Below are 12988 nucleotides of genomic sequence, written 5' to 3'. Positions count from 1 at the left end.
GAAAGAAACAACGAAAGAAAAATGTCTGAGGACTTCAGTGTTGAGGAAGAGCATGAGTTCTTTGCCGAGCTGAATGCGCACTTTCGTCTGGTTTGGTCTGCCGCGGTTTCCGTAGCGTCGTGCAGGCATTTCATGGTTAAATTAATATGCAACCGTAAAGGCCTTACAGGAAAAAAATTAATTATCTTTATGCTCTTTGTTTTTATGTTCACTGGTAAGTCATTCTTTTTTTTTTGCATTTTTCTTCACAATGTTATTTTAGAGGTGCATTGTCTTTTGTATGTAAAAGGGAAAACTTATCACCAATGTGCTTTGACTTCATTTATAAAGAAAAAGGGAGCATAAAAATGGTTTGAAACCTAATCACCTGAAAACCTGGGGAAATGTTTTTCACGGCACATTTTTACTTAAACATACTGCATGCATTAGTGCCTCCTCATTTCACTTTGTGTTATTGCCCCATGAGCAGCTAAAGATAACCTCGGCCTAATTCCAACCTCAAGATGATGAGTTCTAGTTAGCTTGGCCTGATTAACAGTTGTCATCTATCTGGGACTCAAATGACCCAATATGATTTCAAAGCCTGTGCCTACATGTGGATACATTTAGAGATATTTGGGCTCCTTGGTGAGAGATTTTTGGAATGTGCTTTTATATGCAATGTGTGCTGCTGTGTCCTTACATATGATTTAACTGTATTTTTATTATACAAGCACTTATTTGGCATTGATTTGTTGGAAAAAAATATTTCAGTAATATAATTCCAAAGTATCTGACTTATGCCCATTAAACAGTAAGGTCAGATCCTTGGTTGCATATAGTTCTAAGCCTGTACACAGTTTGAACAGGTGATGGAGCATTGCCTTTGAACGACATCTTAAATCACACTGGCACTAGACTATCTTGATGCACACCATCAGCCCACATAAAAGAAAGGCAGTTATTACCAGTAATTGACTGAAATGCATCATATCCTCTCATATATTCCAGGATGTAAGCCTACTCTCGAAATACAGCCAACAGTTTTTTTAGACAGTCACGTGCTTGTGCATAATTTCTGTTTCTAGACCTCACATCCACAAACTTGTACTACTTTATTACTACGTTAAGTTATTCCATCTTAGATTCTAATACAACGTATTGGGACTTAATCTTCCCAATATCCCCCGCTACATCTTTTGTTATATGGATGTAACAATTAACAAGAGGAAATTCTCCCCATACTGTCTCATAAAATAGTTCACCAGACACCTATACTTGACTACATTTCCTCATTCAATACAGCCAGCAGTAGGAGTGTACTCAGAATATTTTAAACGATGAAATGACCGAGAAAAATATCTGTAATTTACTGCTGAGGACTCATGACTGTTCCAACAGAAAATATGCCCAGCATATCATGCCCCAGCTGGTCCTTGGCTTTTCATTGGCTAGTCCCCTAAAATTCCTTTTTATACATCTAAAATATTCTTTCTGTCATGATTTGTGGACATTAAGATCTAAAGCGTTATCTGAAGCCTTATGTCCTAGTCAGACCCTGTAATTCAGTGAAAGGGTGGAGTCGGAGTAAAAAAATATGCATAAAATATATGGCTGGAATTTCGGGGGGATTTTTCTGTCATTCGCCTGGCTTTTGACTGGGAAAGGCCGTTTTGAATGGCTGCTACTGTATATATTTGTACACAATAAAAAACTGGGTGTTAGAAAATACAGAGTAAAGCGGTTTTACTCTAAAATGTTCACAACCGTGCAATATGTTCAATTTGTGGGAATTATGCAGTCATGGGCAATGTGCAATGTCTAAAATGTTCAAATGTGGAGACTGTAAAACTTGGATGTATATGGTAATGTATTATTGTATCTGTTTAACTGTCTCTGTCTGACTCATCTGTGATCCTGTCCTTTGTGACAAAATATAGAAATTAGCTGTAGGCTATAATCTGGCGTGTTCAAATTTTACTTTCATATGTCCATTTACATTACTGTCACAACCAAATAAACAAACAAACAAAAAATAAACAAATAAATCTATAGGGGTGGCCAGGGGTCCATGGCCACTCCTAGCCAATCATCTGCCATCCCTGTGGCCATCCTTACCCAGAGATTTATTTTTTACAGATGTGGCAGAGTTATGCTCTGAGGCAGTCCCTATTCCACTTTGGTGCACTGACCATGTTCTAATTGCAGTTAAGATGAAAATAAAGTTTCCTAGACAAGGGATGGAAATGTGTTAGTGAACAAAACTTAAAACATTTCAAGGAGAATGATTTTGCAGCACAAGTGAGGAATATAGATTGGACAGAGAGGTGATGCAAGGAAAGTATCCATGTTAGGTTGTGGTGGTTTTAAAAAAATTAGACAAATGAAGCTAAACTAGCTGTGCATTAAATTAACTCATGAGAATTAAAACAAGGCTGGTTCCTATTTTTTTGGAAAATTATGGTGTTTATCTTAACACAAGGAAGTCGCATAAATTTTCGCCTCAGTCATGGACATTTATTGGCTCCAATAAATGTGTTTTTACTGACATAAAAAAAAAATAAGACAGGCATTTTTGTTTTTAAAAGCCCCTAAGGGGTTCAAACAATAGGTCCCCCCATTTCAACAAATTCGTTTTTTTTAGACTAGAAGAGTTCTGCCTTTTAAGACTTGAAAGTATAGCAGTTAAAGTTGCTACTTGAGAAAATACTGAACCATAGAGATAAAAATAGCCCTGTGATTCAAATTATAAATTGTATTTGGAATAAAAATGAGAGAACTAGGGGTGCTAAAAAACACATCCTCTAAAGACAGATATTTACATGGGAATGTGGCATATAATTAATTGACATATTACTGATCTTGCTGGATTTTATTCTGCTTTACTTCCATAAATTGCAGGATCTTTACTTTATCTGTACATGTCATGTCATATTAGTGGATAAATTGTAAATAACTGGACTTGAGTTGGGAACTTACAACTTATTTACTATGCTATTTCATATTTCATTTTATACATATAGATTATGAATCATATCAATACTATTTTGTTTCATAATGTGCTTTCATACTTTGTTGTGCATGTTTCTCTGTGTGTGACATTTTATAAAAGAGTATTTGTAATGAAAATGAAAGAATCCCTAGGCAGAATGGCTTGTGTATTCAATCAAAATCTAATGGGGGGTATCTGCATCCTGGCTAAAACGAATGCTGTCTCTGACTGGAAATAAGTCAGGGCTGATTGTCTTGCAAATTTCTTTAAGATATAATTTTGGAAATTTTGCAAAGTGTAAAAAAAGTACTAAAAATAGTTAGGAATGAGAGGTACATTTACTCTCAAGATACTGTATAAAGTATGACCAGTACTCTTAGGTTGTCTTAGTATTTACTCCAAATTGTTCTTAATTCAGCCAGTGCAGTGGTGATCCTGATTATACAAAAAGATCTTATTGTGATACTGGAAGACAGTAGTATGAGGAAGAAATACATACAGATGGCAACAGCAAGAGACTAAAATTGATGGGCTGAGAAGATGATCTATAGTCTGAAAAGCAGATCATCAACTGAAGAATAGAAAGAAAACAGAGTTGCACATCAAGCTCAGAGGGTGGTGTAATTCTGTGATTCATGAGTCAGGATTTTAGAGTCCTATTTTTTTTTACCTCTAGCTATACGAAAAAAAAATCTTGAGATTGAATGGCAAATACATAAAAAGCCAAGATCATAAAAGGGGATTAGAAAGCTGTTTTTTTTTTTTTTGGACTAAGGGTGACTGATAAAAAAGGATTGGATAGCTAGCTACACCACAAAATTCACTGTATAATGTATGTAGAGTGATTTGGTTCACATAAACGGTCTGTGAATCTCTTACTAGATTCACCTGAGACAGTAATACCGATGTGGAGAAAAGCAAAAGTTGTTATGAGTGGACACAGCAACAGTCATGTCAGTGAGGGTCAAAGCACATAAAATATGGAATATGTTTTCTTAGATCTGTGCATTTGTTCTTGTCTGCTGTTTTGAGGTTCTGGGTTAACACAGGTCACAGATCTTGTGGTTAAGCTGAGTGTATGAAGGGGAAGCTTCCCTGGCTCACTAGACCGTGAGCCAGGGAAGCAAAACAGTTATAGCAATCCATCTACATACTTCAGTTACATTTGAAATTTTGGAGCCTATGCGGGAGTTCAACTGAATAAACTGATTTCTCGCCTTGATCTGCCTATGACACAGAAGCCAATCAGCATCCAAAGTTAATTTTAAAAGGCCTCCGATCCGCAACTTGTCTGCTACATAGTGCGCCCATTTCAACCCACCTCCAGCCCCTCCACCATCTTAACTAAAACTTCATCAGATTTTCATTTTTAATGGACTCTTACTGCATCGCACGTCTCATTTCAACCGGTCTGGCAGAAGACCGCCATGTTGAGCCTGGTTCTGCCTTTCTTCCCAATGGGGAGTTTTTCCTCTGATTAGATGATACAATGATATCACAGTTTAGCATGCAATCCATCCTGTTAGCTTTGTATTTACTCATCAGTAAACATATTAAATGATCAAAATCATCAAAAGAAATATTGTTTGACTACATTCTCTCCCTAACTGTGCCAGACCTGCAAACCTCTGTCCATGTCTGTTTTTGGAAGGTTTGAGTTTTCCCCAGCACTTAGCAGCTTCAATGAGATGATGCAATGATATCACAGTTTAGCATGGATTTTATGGTTGAGAACCAGAGTTTATCTAGAAGAACTTTGGATGTGATCAGATTAGCTTTTAACTAATTTAAAGCAATTGGAATATTTTCAAACCAATTTACAATGCAAATCTATGAAGTGAATAAATTTTTTTTTTTTTCAAATTATGTTTTATTTAATGATCTTCTTGAGCAGGAACCAATAACCTTCAGTTAATTTACCCTTTATCCTCTTTGAATCAGTTAGCAGCGACCTGACATGAGGATTTCATCAAATTACTTTTGGTAATAATTTGGTACATAAAATATAATGAGCATGTGAGAAAACACATGAATGTTTTGTCAGTATATAAACCCTTAGTGATTTAAAGTTTGACAAGTTTGATTTAAATCATGTGAACTTATTGTACCGTAACTAACTTAACTTTGTCATTACTCAACAGTAAACACATGAAATTATCAAAAAACATTAGAAGACATATTTTTCACCTGAGGAATCTTTCTCAGAACCAGACCTCTGGCCATGTCCATGTAGGAACTTTACAGTTTCCTCCAGCAGCTAGCAGCTTAACATAGCAAACTCACAGCAAGGGGGTTCCTTTGTCCCATGTGTCACACAAAGGAAAATGATTCCTTTGGAGGCTTTCACCTCCAGTCTGGGTCTGTAGGTTCCGAAACTTAGAGAAAAATATTGTGAACAGTCTGTTTTGCAGCAGTTAGGATCTGAAATGTCAACTATCGGGACTTGGCCTTGGTCATTTGGGAGATCTGAACCTTGTGCCTGGCTTTCTATGATGGCTCCCTCTTCCTATGTGAACCCCAGGCAGCTTCACAGAGAGAGAAAGAAATCCTGTGTGGCATGGTGCTTTTGACCTTACCACGCTGGGGGGGCACATCTCTGTGGGAGATGTAGAGGGAGTTGGGGGAAGGTTTCCAGAAGCTTTGAGAGGTCAGCAGCACTGTGGAGCAGAACGGCGCCCTATACTCCAGTGAACATGTTAGATCAATCATGGACGTTGGTTCTCAATGTCCAAAGTTATCAGGGTTTTCGCCCCCAACACCAGTATAGCAGAAATATACAAATAAAACATTGAAGCAGCGTTTTGTCTAAACAATGTTTCTGATGTTTAACAAAAAAAAAAAAGTCCTGTATTTGAATGGGCTAAAAACTCACCAACAATTGGATAAGCCTTAATTCAAAACTCGGAAGACCATAAAATAAAGCAAACATTGTTGCTGAGTATCAAGATTGCAGTTAAAACATGCATGGAGAGACAGATTAGAGTGAAGCCATGACTGTTTACATTTAAAGGATAAAGATGGAAACCTGCAAGCCTTAAACCAAAACTACAACTGTGGTGTAAAATGCAACATTGTATAGTTTGGGTGTTTTGCTGCAATTCTAAGTGGTGCAGGTCACAAAATATGGCATCTTAAAGGAAGGATATTTACACAACATCTTAAAGCATCAGCCAGCAAGTTAAAGCTACTGTGTGCAATTACATTACTCACAGAAATGTTATATATGATACATAAGTTATTATCATTTACAAATTCACTCGAAGGGTGCGCCCAGCCAACCTGCCAAGGAAACTAATTTCGGCCGCTTGTATTTACGATCTTGTCCTTTCAGTCATTACCCAGATGACCATAGGTGAGGGTGGGAATGTAGATCAATCCGTTCACCACAACATTCTGATACAGCAGAATTTTTGATAATAAAGCAAAATTAGATAGAGGTTTATAATTGATCAAACCATTTGGATCAAGAAAAGATTTCTTAAGTAAAGGTGTAATTACAGCTACAGTACCTTAAAAGTCTGCTGTACATATCCCTATATAGGGGATAACATCTAAGATGGAGGTGGAAATTAGTGGCAATAATCATTTAAATAACTGTTTTAAAACTTGATCTATCAAGGTTGAAGGCTTGGATGAAGATAATTTTGCCAACTCTGAAAGATCAACTCGATTAAAACAGTCCAAACCCAGTTCAGGTTACCTCCAACGCTGCTTCACTTTCCAGCGATGACAATCAAATTCAGAGCAGGGCAATGATCATATTTTTAAAAAAAGATCATATTTCAATCATTACTGTTCTTACAAATGCTATATTTAGAAAATCTATTTGTGTTATCATTATATTTCTGTCAAGTAAAAAGGAATATTTTTTTGTAATATACCATGTAGCCAACTTAATAAAGAAGGGAAAATGTGACTTAGCTAGAGATCGAATGAAATCTAGTTGTGTAGAAGTGTAAATCTGAAGTTGAGTTTTTTTTTTTTAAGAATTTGTGAATGTTCTTAATTAAAATGCAAGATTAATTTGAATTAGCGTAGAAAGGTATATAACACATAAAACCTTCTGCAATATAACTATAACTCTATGTTTATTTTTGAACAACAAATCTTTATATAATACGACCAAAGATTATATTGTGACAAATCTTTTCATCACTACCACCACACAGAATTATGATCTCATTTTAGCTGAGCCACAGCATCTCCTACTCTTCTCTAGAGTTGAGCATAAGCAAGCTCTGATAAAGCAATGAGCTGCCTGATGACGGGAACAGCCAGTCTCTTGGAGCCATGCAAGTTTGCTTGCCACAAAAAAAGCATGAAAGGTTCCCTAAAAAGCCATTATACGGAGGACTAGAACCTCTGCTGTTGGAAGATAAGTTATATCGCTGTAAATGAAAAGAATAGATCAGCATATTTTAAATCTAATCAATTTTCAACCATAAGATATTCCATGATTCCCCTTTCAAGTGGCTGTGATGATAATCAGTATAGGTTGCTTTGCGTTTGCTTTCCTAAGATAACTTTTACATTACTGGACTCTTTGAAATTCACCAGTACATAAATGGATCCACTTAATACTTTAATCATGGGGTCGCATGGCCAAGTCTTTATGAGTAATGCATAATTTTTCTGTGTTGCAGTGCATTATGACAAATAAGTTTAAAAATCCTAATTTCTAATATATAGTATACAATTATTTAACAATGAAAGGCATTAGACTCTATTTTTTTTCCTTCAATATCAGCTTTCATGCTTATTGGACACGACTTATCATTTTATGCAATTCAGCTTAGAGGGATATGAATCAGGGTTGTGTTTTACTAGAAGAGGACTACCCAATTTTATAACCAAGCAATAGAAAAATTGTGTAGCTTAATGAATAATGTGTTTAACACTTATTTTGATTAAATGAGCCAAATCACATCTACAACTTCTAAGAGTATTGTCTTGGTTGTTCCCCTCAGCTGCAGTTGTGCCCTTTAAGCAAATAAAACATTTAACCTGCAGTCAACTCTTTGACTGTTTGTAGATGGTTCAGTAGTTTTAAAGTTATTCTTTATGCCACATGAATGTCTTTTTGTTCTTCATTGTTTACCCCTCTTTTTCTTCTTACAAGTGTCTCTTCTACCAATGCATGGTACAAAGTAAAAATCCAACCAATGCCACATAGAAAAAAAATCTATTATGTTATGGATAAAAGATAAACATTTGTTTGAGTTAGAGCTTGAACAATTTCACACATATAGACAATTTGAACTCTTCGAACTTTTCCTCATTTAACACATTGTATTCTCAAATTTCATTTTTTTAAAAGTTTTTTTTGATAGACCAACAAAAAAAAAAACATTGCACGATTGTTTGCCTGATGCAAAATCATTAATTGTCTTTTTATATATACAGAAAATTTTGAGGGAATATATAAAGGACCTTTGGCTCTGATATTTCGAAAATAATCAGTACAGTGAAACAGCTTTAGAGGTCCTCAGATGGTAAACAGAATTAACCTGTGCGTAATTTCAGAAGAGCTTTGTGGTTTTGTACATCTGTTGAAGCGCACACCATCCCCACCATGAAACAATACTCCCCATCATTTCCTTTAGCTTGGAAGAAAAGCTGAAGAGAACAATGCAATAATATGCAATAATAGTTTTTCATTTATTCAACCAGCCAGTAGAAGGAAATGTAAACAAGAGCCAAAAATATTATATGTGACGAGCAGGTTTACTGTATCAGATGAAGTATTTAAGATTATAGCATTCGCTAATGGACTAAGTTATTTTTCCATAATAGAAAATAATATTACAGTGAGACGTCTGATACAGAATTCATGTGTAGTGCTATTGTCAATGCTAAACCAAAGGTTTTGTTGTGCCATTCTTTCATTTTAATTTTATCAGCTCAAAACTGCATGAGATTTCACAATCTTCAACTGTGATTCATGAATAGCCTGAGGTAATTCTGACTCCTTTTTGCAAGTTTATGATGACATTTTGCTTTGAGATTTTAGCAGAACAACCACTTTCCATTTGAACCAAACCTTAACATGCATAATTATAATGGAATGGTTTACAGTACATATAGCCATATTAGTGTGTCACAATGGTCCAGAGTCCAGGTGTTAACTAAGATGAGATTCAACTAAGTAGAAATCTCAAAATTGCTATTTGTAGCTGCTATCTATCTGTTTCGTTTGAAATTTTTCAAAGTTTAGTCAAAAATATCTGTTTAAAAGTGTAGAGGAGGTTTAGTGATGATCCAAAACATATGTAGGTTTGACTTAATGGGTTAAATACAAACACATGTAATGCTTTTCAAAACAAAAAGATTTGACTGAAGTGATTTAAAGGGATAAAGACTCCTTGCTAATGTGATTTTTTTTTTTTAAAGCGACTGGTTGCAATTGGTGGCTGTAATTTGACAAAATGTTTAAAGTGTAGGATAGCTCAAATCCAAACAGATGTTTTGTTTTATGTCATTTTTTTCTTACATAACATGTGGACATCTTGTCATTATTACCATTTGCCTGGAACCCTTCATGGAACTATATTGGTAAACAGAAAAAAGAAAAACACAGCTTAATTAGTATATCATAGTTTTGCATTACTTAACAGAAATAGGTCATTTTGTTTCTACAGTAGAACTCGGATTAATTCAGCACGCTGCATTGACTCAACTCCTACTCTCTGTGTAATCACCTCAGGTGAAGCAGCTGTTTTTATGCTCTCAAGAGGTTTTCTTATCGTTTTAAACACAGAAGAACAAGTCCACTGGAGTTAGAACCACTTGAGCCAGAAAATATTCATAATAAAATTTGGAAACTAAAAGGTGAAAAACAGAATCATGAACAGCTAAAAATGTTAATAGTGCAATACTTCTGAAAAATTAGGCTTCTACGTTTTCCTAGCAGACATAGTACTTGGTACTTTAAACAGATTTTGTTTTCTTCAGTCTCTTGAATGTAACCAAACTATATATTAAGGAAACTGGTGGAGCATGTATTTTTCTGCAGAGATAGAGGATCACGGAACTCAGCAAGCACTCATTGATTCGATTTTAAGATTTAATCCAGTTAACAATGCAGAACATGCAGATAATAATAAAAACTTGGGAGTTTTCATTCATTGATTTTCCATGGATCATTTCATTGATATTGGATCCTATAATCTGCTTTGCTCATGTGATACCAGTTTAAAACAGATGCCATTGCTAAGAGTTTTAAAGCTTTTGGAGTGGACCTTCTATTGAAACTTTGATTAGATACGACTTTTATGTTGAACTACACACCATTCAAGGCAAAACTTCTAATATATGCTGTTTTGATTGTTTTTTTTTTAGATTGATAGTGCTTAGATGATGTCAGTACTGACACTAAGACTAATTAGTTTTATAAGGTGGAACAGATGTTGATGCCATTAGTAAAGTGTCCTAAACACTGGAAGCATCTGTAAATACTGGATTAGATATTTGTTGTTTTCTTAGAGATTTGCTGTAAGTCTTTAGGACTCTGTATATCAATATTGAGATTTTAACTCAATTACTCAGTCTTTTTTCTATATTCTATTATTAACACTTTATTAAAAGTGTTATATTTAGTGATTAACATGCAAAAAAGGTGTATTACTAAGATAGTTTTAAACAAGGATTAAACACTGTCCACTGCTGTAAAGAGGATATTTAAGCTAGAAACAAATCCATTTGGTGACTTTTTTTTTTATATACAGAGTCAGAATAGCAGGGCAATTTGTATGAGTTCACATGCTGATTTCTTTTGGAACTGTAATTTGGAAGGAAGGGAAAGGTTCAAGGTTGAGTCAGAAAATCAGAGCTTCAGAGTGGGAGGGTGAATCTAGGTCTTAAGTGAGGGGAGCAAGACAACAGAAAGAATAGAGGATGCAGGGAAGATAACAGGGATTTTGTAATACACAGAGACAGGGAAGATGGAAGGGGAGAAAATATAAGATTTAAAGACTCAGCCTGAAAAAGGAAAAAGGGATCAGAAACAAAAACTGAAAGAAAGGATTCAGATATAACGTATAAATAAAGAGTGGAAGTGCAGATAGGAGCAGCTTGAGCTGAAAAGCTGGGCTGTTGTGCAGAAGTGGAGTCTTTGTGATTGAGAGCTGATAGGTGGACTAAACAGTGGGATGGAAGGGGAAAGCAGGGGGTATAAGAGATCTCCAACAGAGGGCCATAACCTTGTCTTTAAGGCTTACAAGTGGTAAAAGTTTCTTTCACACGCATTACCTTCCTTAATTGTCCCTCTGCTTATTTTTCCTTTTTCTCCTGCCGCTCTTTACACACTTTCCCTGCAGACTACATAAAGAACGAGATGACTTGATGCTCCTTTTGTTAAATACAAAGTTCTAGCACTGCCTCAGTATTGTACAAAATGAAAGGCTGTTGTGCAGCCCTGCCCCGTCTCTGATGAGTTATATGATTATACAGTATATGCTGGTAGACAAAAGCTATTATCCACAAAACCCAAGGTAATACCGATGGTGCTCTGCAGGGAAAGATTGCTGGAAATAACTAACCCACATTGACAAAAAGGTTTAGAGCTGGTATAGAAAACAAATCTAAAAAAATCTTTGATCAAATCACCTTCTGTTGTATTAGCACACAGAGAATTCTTTAGCGCTTGCATATTAGCAAACAGACATATTAGACCAATCAATTTATTCTTTTAAATGACATTTGTTTCCAATATAAACACGTGACCAGTGTTCTATAGCACTAAATTCATTAGGGTTTGAAATAACATACCATACACAGTAAACAGCCATTCAGCTAAAATTTATGTGATATTATATGATCAAGAAGTGGATCAAGAGTGACCAAGAATACTTGTTTCATTTGGCAAACATATTTATTCCTTTATGATAAATGCATATTCATACCTCTCTCTTATTATTCTATGTTAGTGCAAAACATGTAAAGTGAAAGGAAAAAACCTGGTTCAGCATTAGTTGAGACTGTATTTGGTTTATAGGGACTGCTTTTTAGTCATTTGACAGTAATACATCTTTTAAACATACTGTAAGATAGATTTAGTGTTCATTATGGACCAATTTGCTGCTTACTGTTTTTAAAGTCCTAGTTATCCCAGAGCCCTCATTATACAGCACTATAAAATATCCTCTTACGTGTATTTATGATACATTACTTTCCATCGCTGCCATCCCTTGGCCACAGTCCACCACAGTGACCAAGTTAGCACATAGTATTAATTAGTATATTAGTCAGAATTTCCTTTAAAAAAGAATAGTGTTTAAAGGAAGCTTTTGTGGTTACACCTTTCATTTTTCAAAAAACAGACATGTAAGCAAAATATGGAACAATCTTTTGTCACATTCTGAAATTTTTAACACAAACTCTGTACCCAAATATGCAAACTTAATAAAGTAATTTTATCTCTCAAAATTTTTGCAGGTTTCGTATTTGTGTGAATGCACCTTTGGTATCTGTGAGGGCAATCTATGCAAACCCACATTAAGGTTACTCAGCTAATTGGCATCATACAAGATTTTATCTTAGCTCTCTTGCTCTGTCCTTGCAATAAAAGCATTGTCTTTCACAGCAGAGAGTGTGCACTTCTAAAAAGTTGCTTCAATTGACTGAGCTGTGGTAATGGCCTCTATAAGTTTACAAGTAATGTAACTGCATTACCCATATTAGAAAAGTAATTCGGCCAATTATTTCTTAAAGCTACAGTGTGTAACTTTTAGCGACATCTAGCGGTCAGACTGCAGACTGCAGCAACATGAACAGTCTGTAACATTGAGAAGAGAGCAGACTTCGACTGAAAATTTGAAGAAAAACAGGTTTCACGTCACTCCCCCACCCTCTCTGCTTCACTCATGCCCCACCTCCAAGCTCCACCCCTCTCACAGCATCTGCGCGGCTACCGCATGCGACCAGAAGCGTCCAAGCAGCGTACGCGGCATGGAGTGTGAACCGGTAAGAGGGATAACGCTCACCAGCAAGCTTTTTGAAGTCTTTGCCATGTAAGCAGTT

The 12988-nt window shown here is 35.7% G+C and overlaps 1 protein-coding gene across 4 annotated transcripts in view; it reads left to right on the top strand.

Moving 5' to 3' along the window:
• The window catches only part of grid2 (glutamate receptor, ionotropic, delta 2), a 520299-nt gene that overhangs the window by 58082 nt on the left and 449229 nt on the right, over window positions 1-12988 (top strand). The window lies entirely within an intron of this gene.

Source organism: Cyprinodon variegatus, unplaced genomic scaffold, assembly GCF_000732505.1.
Source record: "Cyprinodon variegatus isolate N-32 unplaced genomic scaffold, C_variegatus-1.0 Scaffold26, whole genome shotgun sequence".
Lineage (NCBI taxonomy): Eukaryota > Metazoa > Chordata > Actinopteri > Cyprinodontiformes > Cyprinodontidae > Cyprinodon > Cyprinodon variegatus.
Note: the sequence above shows the minus strand (reverse complement) of the source record. Positions and strands in the feature narration are given on the sequence as shown.